The sequence below is a fragment of the Ptychodera flava genome, unplaced genomic scaffold (genome assembly GCF_041260155.1).
Source record: "Ptychodera flava strain L36383 unplaced genomic scaffold, AS_Pfla_20210202 Scaffold_28__1_contigs__length_4768798_pilon, whole genome shotgun sequence".
Lineage (NCBI taxonomy): Eukaryota > Metazoa > Hemichordata > Enteropneusta > Ptychoderidae > Ptychodera > Ptychodera flava.
Genome location: NW_027248350.1, coordinates 808 through 11,395, shown reverse-complemented (window position 1 = coordinate 11,395; position 10,588 = coordinate 808). Strand labels below are relative to the sequence as shown.

The window sequence follows — 10,588 nt, the reverse complement described above, 5'->3', positions numbered from 1 at the left end:
TTTATGGCTCAATACATGAAAAAATTGTAAAAAAATAGCCGCCATGCTGCCATATTGGATCATATTCATGAAATAAATTGACATATTGCATATGTATTATATAGGTCAATGTCCTTTACCAACTTTAAATAAAATCGGTTGAGATGTGCCTGAGTTATGGCTCCGTACATGAAACAATCGTAACAAATGGCTGCCATATTGGATCATATCACAAAACAAATCGACGTGCATATGTACGACATATGAATAATCCTTGTACCAAGTTTGAATGAAATCAATCCAGGCATCTCTGAGATATCTGCGTTAACGGACGGACGCACAGACGAACAGACGCACGCACGCATGGACGGACAGACTGACATGACCAACCCTATAAGTCCACCCGGATGGTGTCCGTGGGGACTAAAAATTAGAAAGTTAGAGATGCATAAAAAATATAAAGAAGGTAACATCATAGGCTACAAATACTGCTCAATATTCTGTATTGTTTTTGGTAAAGTATTATCATCAACAGATGCAACACAGCAACTTGATTCAGATCATGAAATTACTGTACACCTGCATGTACAATTGTTATTTACATTACGCAATCAATTTAAAAAAAAAAACACGCCATTTTTAAGTTGCCGTGGGCCCATGCCAAAACACAAGGAATTAAGCTTTCGCCACCAGGGGCACTATTATTTTGACTGGAAGTGATCGAGGGCTTTTTTCCCACTTCAATCTGTACGAACAGCATGAGCACGTAAAACAGGCACTGGTACAGATGGATGGACCTGGATTGGTTTCCTTCATGACGCTGGGAGAAAAACATGGTCAAAAGTTACAGCTACTGTGGCCTTTACTTTGATCTCATACATACTATGTCAATTTCGTTTTTTTCAATTGTTTGATTTTATTCCACACTTGACTTTTAATTTGTCTCCATTGCCTTCTCCGGAAAATTGGATACTTCTTTATACAGCAAAGAATTTCATCTCTGCCAGGACATTTCAGTGCTTTTAAATTCACATCAAAATGGTCATGGCTTTATTCTCTGCTGACGACCAATCTCTCAACTTTCTTCCAGGCGATTGTCTTTGATTTAGTTCTGTAGAAAAGAAAACATTTCATAAATTTTAGGTGAAAAAATTCTGTATACAATCTCAACCCACTTGTGTCAAAAAGTCATGAGCATGCATTATTGAAAGAGTCTTGCAGTTCAATTTGCCTTCAAATAGGCATGCCAAAATCAGAGTTGCATGCAACATTTTGTGTTCAGTGATCTTCATGTACATATATATGTCAAAATTTACAATTATAGCAAAGTCTTAGTTACATTTTATTTTTTCAGTTTCCACAGCAGTAGGATACTGATGAAGTTCTGACACCAGCACATTTAAGTACATGGCGTCATTTGACATCTACAAAATCCAACACTGGTGTGAAGCTAGTGAATTTAAGTTAATGTGATAAAAGAATGTATTTTAGACTCTGGAGGTTTGTCAGATTAGTACTATACAGTTAGAATGATGGGAAAACGTGAATGAGTCAAATGCAAGGCAGCCATAGAAACAAAGCCTGGTGCATAAAAAGGCCTAAGAATGCATGTAGTGTACAAAAATGTCTATATGGTTTACATGATTTAAATAGTGATTATGTTTGCATTTGCATTGAAATGATGAATTTGGTTTACTGTCAAATAGAACATAATGCAATGCCTGTACTTCACGTTATAGATTAGACTTGTGTACATCTTACAAGAGCCATAATAAACTTCATCTACACACACAGATAAACTTCTTAGTGAAATGCTTCATTTCAATTCATCACTAGGTCATTTAACACCAAAACACAGTGTGATGTTTGCGACAGTCTACAGTATGTGATTTCATACTCACTTTGTGGTTGCTCTGTTTAATTGTCATCATATTCATCATTGTCTGTCACTACAGAACTAGTTAGACTGGTGGACATGATGCTAGATGTGGCATTTTCTGTCACTGCAGATGCTGATGTTGATGCCAAATGAGGTTGCATGGGTACAGCAGAGACCAGTGACTGTGTCAATAGAACCATACTCATTATCATGACCATCTTCTTTTTTCTCCTCGTTACCACCACCAACATCACCATCTTCATCATCTTTGGCATCACCATCATCAATCAACTCTATTACAGATAAAATGAATAATTCCCCACCCGTTCAAGTCACTGATGTACAATGGTAGGTAGGGAAATACAAAGATCACAATATCAGCACAATAAAATCAGGATTATTAGCTAAAAGGATTAGGCAAGAGTAAATAATGTTTTCGTTTCACACCCACAAGTGCAGAAGTATTTTCAGATTTAATGAAAACAAAGTGTATTAGAAATGTCCAACCCTGTCTAACTTTTTCCAACCATAAAACTTTTTGTTACAAATTTGACGCTTTTTGGTCAAATTAGAATATCATGAACTATAAAAGTGAAAAGGTAATCATGATTGTCTTTGTTTTTGGTTCTATAATAACACTTTATATAACACTTTATACAAAGCCCATGCATTTAGCTTGCATTCACTGACTGTATATTGTCAACATCAAACTGATTAAAATCTGATAGAGTGGTGGGCTGTTCACTTCCTCGGTCATTGTCTATTTTTTGTTTTGTCTTCAGCAACCTCTTTATACCATTGTGCCATAGGTGATCACGTATAAATCTTGTGCGACGAAGAGCCCATCAGAGCTATGTTGCTAAATATGCAGCATTCCGATTGGTTTATCAATCCACTGTGCTAAGTAAGCAGTGTTCTGCTGATTGGTTTTACCCAACCACTGTGCTCCTGGGTGCTCCAAGTGGGTTGTGCTCGCAGTACAATAAAATAACCACAATTCTCTTTGATTTGTATCCTTGTAGGTTACTTTTTAAATAACTTTTTTAGTTCTGTATGCAAGCAATAATGTGCAAACATCAGAATAATTGATAAATAATATCAAGTAAAAGATCATTTAGAAATTTCAGTGAAAGTTTCCAAATAACCATTAAACAACCATTGAAGTCACATTCTGTAGGTACTACAAATGCCATACTTTTAGGCAGTAAGCTATGATGAACTGAAGGGGTCATTCATTTGTCATTTCCATCGGAAAAAAATCAATATCCTTTTGTTTCAAAAAACAGGTGCAAGTACTAGTCTCCCTTCTTTCAATCACATTATTCTGTATGGCTGAAGACACAATCAGTGGAAAATTGTACAAAAATGCTATCTCCTCTCTCAATCTTGCATAATTTTCCAAATAATTTGAAATGAGAATTGAGAAGAATGGTGTCCTTAAAAGTATGTTTTCAGAATTTTTACAACTAAGTCTATGAATTTGTCTACACATGGGAGACACATGATAGACTTCTCTGGGGAATCTCCGAGGATACAAATCATAATAATTATGGGAAATCTACAATAGTGTGTGTCTGGTGGCAGGGTTCAGATGTAGCGGCAATAAGCAAAGGTAAAGATCAACTTGCAGATCTCTATATCAAATTTTAATGAGATTGTTGTCATGCTGTCCTTAAATGTGCAGGCTGTGCTGACTCTAATTAAATACTAGGAGTATCAACATGCTTTTAAATAGGGAATTCAGTATAACATGTTGAAGATAACAAAACAAACAAAACAACACTGACTTCTACGGAACAGCAGCTGTATGTAACCTAATTTGACAAATTTGTGCATCAATCTGATTTCTTGTTCTAGTTCCTAAACCATGTCCACACAACAATTAGACTGAAAGTGACCCGGAACTTTTTTAAACTTGACACCTTTTGCATGTAAAAATGTGGAAATTACATGTTTTGCATGGTAAATCTGGCTTTTGTGAAATTTAGCGCAAAAAAATTGATAAACCGTATAACACTAGTTTCAATATATCAATGCGCCATTCGATGATGAAAGTTTGTTCCATTTGTAACGGATGGAAATAAAGCATTTTGATGATCATTTGCCAATGAACGTAATATTTTGAGTGAAAACTGTGTAAGAGAGGCATGTAATAAAAATATTGTAGCCAAAACAAGGGACTATGTACCCTCGGGGCAGGTCCTTTTGCCCTCCTTACGTCGGGCAAATGGTCACATACCCTCGGGCACATAGTCCGATGTTTGGGATATGGTATCCCATGGTAACCCGGACCTCACCTTGAAATATCAGAGCAAAATAGGATGAGAAGGGGTGATGCAAGACCAGACAAGTGGTGGATGGTTTGATTTGAAACATCAGAACACATAAATTACTTTGAAATGAAAGCTGCTCTTTTTACATTGAAAGCTTTCTGTACTAACATGAAAAATGTACACATCTGACTGCTCATTACAACACCACAGCAGTGTGATATATAATTATATTACCATGCCCTGGCTGTCGCATTTTGATTGGTCGAGCTGAACCACGTGACTGAGGACAAATACACAGTAATGGTCTGTTTACACGGCAGTGAATATGAATAATAAGAACAACTCAAAGTAACGTAACTTTACAGCTCAAACGTAAATCATAATCAATCACAAAATAAAATGAAGGACTTGTTGGCCAAGTCGTGATACTTTTTTTCTGATTTGCCAATTTTTTACATTGCGCATGACGTTTTGTAGCGTATTGCTCAGTTTCTGGGGCCCAGTTGTCATTCGCTCCGGAAATTTTCGCAAATTTTGGCGGTTTTCCTCGGTTCGTTGATAATATAATGGAAATAACAGACTCCGCTCTGACCATTAACGTTTATTTATGGGTGTGGGCTCGAGGAAAGCCAAATTAACGGGCTTGGCAAGCCTCACCCGTTAATTTTTGGCTTTTCTCTCGCCCTTGCCCATAATAAACGTTAATGGTCAGCGAGTCGTCCATTATTTCTACATTATATTACCATGCCCTGCCCGTCGCATTTTGATTGGTCGAGTTGAACCATGTGACTGACCACAAATACACAGTAATGGTTTGTTTACATGCCCGTAAATATGAATAATAAGATTAACAACTCAAAGTATTGTAACCTTACAGCTCAAACGTAAATCATAATCAATCACAAAATAAAATGGAGCACTTGTAGGTCTAGTTGAGATACTTTTTCCTGAAAACATCTCCGGATTTGCCAATTTTTTACAGCGCGTGTGACAGTGCGTTGCGTATTGCTCAGTTTCTGGGGCCCAGTTGTCGTTAGCTCCTGAAATTTTCAGAAATTTTGACGGTTTTCTTGGGTTCGCTGATAATATAATGGAAATAACAGACTCAGCTCTGACCATTAACGTTTATTTGTGGGCGCGGGCTGGAGGAAAGCCAAATTAACAGGCTTGGCAAGCCTGGCCCGTTAATTTTTGGCTTTCCTCTCGCCCTTGCCCACAAATAAACGTTAATGGTCAGCGCATCGCCCGTTATTTCTATAATAACATGGGAGACAGGAAATCCTGCTGCAAAATAATTATCAGAGAAATTTGAAATTGGGCAATAACACATAATATTTGACTTAGTGCAGCACACATACCAGTACCCAGTGTTCAGAACACAGAGGCAGACTACCACTTCAGACAACACAACAGCGACACTGGGCAGATATGCTAACAAACAAGTTGTAAAGGACATTGCTTGTTAATTTGGTACACTATAGAAATTGACCTCTTTGCCTCAAGGCTCAACCATTACGTCAGCATGACAAACATGTATCATGGCACCCTGACCTGTATGCCATTGCTGTAGATGCATTTAGTCTTATTAATTGGTCTAAGTGGTACTTTTATGCATTTCCTCCTTTCAGTGTGCTCCATTAAGGACAGTTCAGAGTGAGTAGAATCCTGATAGTGCCATTCTGGGCAACCCAACCATGGTTTGCCACCTTGACAAAATGCCTGATTGCATGCATACCCAGTCCTCTTGCCAAAAGGAAACTCACTACTGACACTACCCCTGAACATATCAGTGAAAACACCACCAACTGTCAAAGAAACTAAAACTGCTAGCATGCCTCTTATCAGGCAATATCCCTTAGAAGCAAAGGGCTATGAGAACCAGTTACAGAGGTCATCCTCCAGTCTTGTAGACCAGGGACTAAAGGGTGATATAACTCGAACTGGAATGATTGAGAAACTTAAGCAGTGAGAGGGAAATTAATATCCATACAAAACCTGTAGCAACAGCTTTGGCAATACTATATACATGTAAGTCAGCTGGCTTGGTTCAGTGAAATCAATAGTGATGGTCAGCACTGTCATCATTCATTACATTGTCAGATAGTAGCCTAACATTTGGAAGTCACCCTTTAGTTACTCAATTTATGAAAGGGGTGTTCAACAAAACAACACATAAATAAAATTACAGTATGTGGGATGTCTCCATTGCACTTAAGACTGCTACAATATTGGTGTCTGTTAAGAAACTCTCCCTTTAAAAAAATGACATTAAAACTAGTAACTCTTATTGCACTACTGTCAGCTCAACAAGCTCAGACTACATACTTGATAGATATCAGGAACACTGTCAAAACAAAGAAGGGGAATGTCATAAAAATAGGAGACCTGGTGAAACAGTCACTCCTTATAGACAAATCAAACCATCAAGACTATCTGCTTACCCTCCAGACAGGAGACTTTGTTTATTAACTGTACCAGTACATAACTCATACTAAACCTTTGAGAGATTAATGTTCTGTGTTCTTTTATATATATACACAAAAGTGGGTGAATTTTTCCAATCATTAGTTCATGGATACACTCTAAACATTTCGAGTGACACTTGCTGAGATAGCAGTGAATCAGAATTTGAAACTTACCTGGAAGTTGAAGTTTGACTAGAATTCTGCTAAGCTGCTGTCGTAGCTATGGTGTCACTCATATATCACCCAATTCTATGCTCCCCTGCATTGCTGCATTGTGGGTAATATTTGATATCTCATGATCACCCACCCATAAATTTGATACACAATGTATTAAACAGCCGATGAGAACTCAATGCTGGGTAATATCTTGCAATCTCGAGTGACACCTCAGGTACGACAGCAGCTTAGCAGAATTCTAGTAAAACTTCAACTTCCAGGTAAGTTTCCCTTAACTTTTGAATTTGGTGGCATATTTTCTAGAGTTATCAGCCATTTATTGAAAGTGGAAGAAAACTCATAAAAATTGTACAAAATTATGCATTAATTGCCGAATATGGCATCCAGCCTAAGGAGCAACTGAATTATCTGTACTTACCATGCAACACACTGCATATACCTTCCAATAGACCACGGAATAAGGAAATAGCATCTTTCTGTTCTGCTGCCTTGTCTTCTGTGGTCTAAACACACAATGGAAAGTAATTTATTCAGAAATAAATAAGAGTATTGACCATGAAATGGATTGCACTTGCAAGACACATCAATTCGGCAATACTTATCATTTTGTTTACATGTAGCTCTGATTAATGACAGTACCACAATAAAAATTTTGAAGCATGGTAAAACTCACAAATATACTCACATATTTTTATTATTTCACATCCAGGGTAATGGCCAAATATTGCTAATTTGATATACTTTAGCCTGTAAGATGTAAGTGATTTGTTACAAAAGCAAACTTACATTTTCACATTTTTCTTCAGGTTCATTATCTTCAATGTCAAACCCACATGTTCCCTCTGAGGCCGATACTCTTTCTTTCTTTGAAGAAACATTTGTATGATCTGTAGATTCAAATGGAACAAAAGTTAATACATTATATCGTATGTCAACCATTACTTAGTTATAAACTTTATGGAGGTAAAGTTTTACTAAAGATAAACATTACAAGCTGCTCAATCGGGAAGTGACGTAATACACATAGCAGTGACCTTAATTTCAATTTTGTGTGAGCAAAAAATTTTGCTTAATTCATTATAATATATCGTAAGCAAATTCATAGCAGAAGTTTGCAGAATTTAATTGCACAGTTTGTGGCAAAACTCTGAGGTCTGCAGGGCTGAGGAGTTTTACTGAAAACTGTTCATTGAACAAGTCATTGACAATGACATAGTCCCCACTTGAAATAGGAGTATTAGTCTTGATGGGGGAGGGAAATGTGGTCATTAAGAAGTATCACTGGAGTGTATATGTTGAGATCTATGGGCACATAGGTCTATGTCGTTGTTCCCAATTTGAAACAATTTTGAGGCATGTCTAAGTTATGGTTCTAAATCAGGAAAAATACCGCAATTATACGGTGTCGCTCAAATTTGATCAGAATTCCCTTACGAAAAATTTTTTTGTGGCATATGTCCCACTGTCTTGCGGCTTATAAGCTACACACAAAAAAGGCTGCCAGAACTTATTTTTCATTATGTGCCGATATGTGCCACTAGAGGCACTTAACAGGCACACAAAGACAATCAGTCAAATCTTTTGTGGCAGATATGCTAAAATATTTAAATAAACACAGTTTGAGCAAGATATTGCTCACTATAAGCCACAACATTGAGTTGACACTCCACTTGATCTTAGATGAGATATCCATTGACAGTGACACTACAGCTGGCACAGCAGGAAACCTTTGATTTTCAACAAATTGTGTGAAAAACTACCATTTGACTTTGATCGGTGCAATAAATCAATCACTGACTTTTTATGTACGTTTTGCAAATGATTGGTTCTCACTGACAGCGTAACTGTTTCTACAGAAAAAAAGGCTTTGCAAAATATTAACTCTGGCGAACCATATATCGACGTTAGCCCTGCGTACGATGCTGTGTGTTCCGCTACAGCTAATTGTGGTGAGCGGGGCGATTGGCTGTAGCGGATCGGAACACACAGCATCGTACGCAGGGCTAAATATCGACGTATAATGAACTTTACACGTGCATATCTCCCTTGAAAAGACTAGTCTTTCAAAGAACTGCAACTCAAAATAACGTATATCTTGTTCTTTTGTGTTTTCTTACGCCCTTTTCACACGCGGGTTGAACTGCAAGTACGGAGTAGGTCTTGAAAGCGTACGTACGGCATGGAGGTACGTACGGTAAAGCTTTCCCAGCGTACAATAATGTACGCATAGTTTCATAGTGATCACGCTGGGCTTCAAAATACGGACGTGCGCGATGAAAGTCATCGTCGGGCAAAGTTTGTAAGTCACGAGACTGCTATGTCGGAGCCGTTTTTGTAGAGTTTTGTGTTGATCTAGAAAGGTTATTCCCATGTATTTGTGTCGTTTTGGTTTTCAAACGCAAGCTCGCGAGATTTGGATCAAGCTGCTTGCTGAAACAATGCGTGGGTCAGAACAGACTTTGAACCCGGAACTCTAGAATCACGCCTGATGATGTCATATATCATGTGAAGACTTCTTTATGATTGGTCAGATTGTTGTAGATCATGTGAACATTTCTTTATGATTGGTCAGATTGCCAAAAGGTCATGGGTCAAATCCTGAGCGGCAAATTAAATCTGATATGCACTGGTAGGCCGTTAGGACGTTTGAGCGAGGAGTATATCGTCGCCGTTTTTTCGCTCTGATTTTTGTACAGTTTAGCGTAAATTACCGTAGGACATTATCATTCAGGGTACGTAAAGGTTAGCTATGAATTTAAAACCAACAAACAGCGTTTGCGATGCGTTGATGGCCCTTGGATGACCGATTCTGAGACCGAGATATCGTCCCGAAGAACAACGGTCACGGACACACCCATAGTTTGATCGAAGAGCTACAGATCGTTTAAAAATTCGGTAAGTAATTTTCAATACCACGAGTTATCTCTATAATTTTCGCAGTTTGGACTGTCTTTGGTCGTGCTATATTGATGTTGTTCTCGGCAAACCCTGTTCAAGTATGCCAAATGAACGTACGGTATTGGCAAAAATAATATACCGGTAGTTAATCATGGAGGTTGGTAGCCCTACGCGTACGATGCTGTGTGTTCCGCTACAGTTAATCGCCCCGCTCACCACAGCCCTGCAAAGACCCGTAGCGTAGGTAGGGTCGGTGACTTCAAATCCATTTTGGGACTTGATGTAAAAAGCCAAATTACTGCCGAAATTCAGCGTTCTTGGGCCCAAGTCGTATCCCTGCCTACCTCAGCTACTCGATCGCTTCCAAAAATGCCAGTCTTTTATTCACTTCTCGTAAATAACCGTCGATGTCGGCAACTCTCGCTAGCCTTGCGTACGATGCTGTGTGTTAGCTGTGTAGCGGCCAACACACAGCATCGGCCGCATTTTTAGATTACGCTTTTGAAAATTACGAATGCAAGAACGACAAAATACAACTTAGTGGGCTAACTGCTAGTGTAACAATGAATACCAATAGGCATATCCACGACTCAGAGTACAGCTGCAAAAACAGCAATGTATGCAACATTGATAAAATTTGTCCGCATTTCAAGCTGCGTGTCCGATATTGCGCGCGTACAGCTACGGTATATTTAGTAACAAACCTGTAACCGTGCACTGCGCTATTATAAAGGGATACTTTTTGTTTTAAAACAATTTATGAGACAGTTTTCCATTTACATTTCTTCTGTTTGAGATGTGCTGAAACTCAATCACCGCTGGTCAATAGTTGTAGTTTTGAGTGGTGTGTCACAAGTAAATAGTGAAAATGAGGCTGAAAAGCAATGATTTGGTAATCACAATAACATAATGTATAG

At 38.2% G+C, this 10,588-nt stretch overlaps 1 long non-coding RNA gene across 1 annotated transcript; it reads right to left on the bottom strand.

Moving 5' to 3' along the window:
* Positions 1 to 256: 256 nt before the first annotated feature.
* Positions 257 to 7,689, bottom strand: LOC139127050 (uncharacterized). Its single transcript, XR_011550908.1, has 4 exons — positions 7,560 to 7,689; positions 7,192 to 7,276; positions 1,881 to 2,151; positions 257 to 1,090 (listed from the first exon to the last, which is right to left on the bottom strand). It is a non-coding gene; the product is annotated as an uncharacterized lncRNA (long non-coding RNA).
* Positions 7,690 to 10,588: the final 2,899 nt, after the last annotated feature.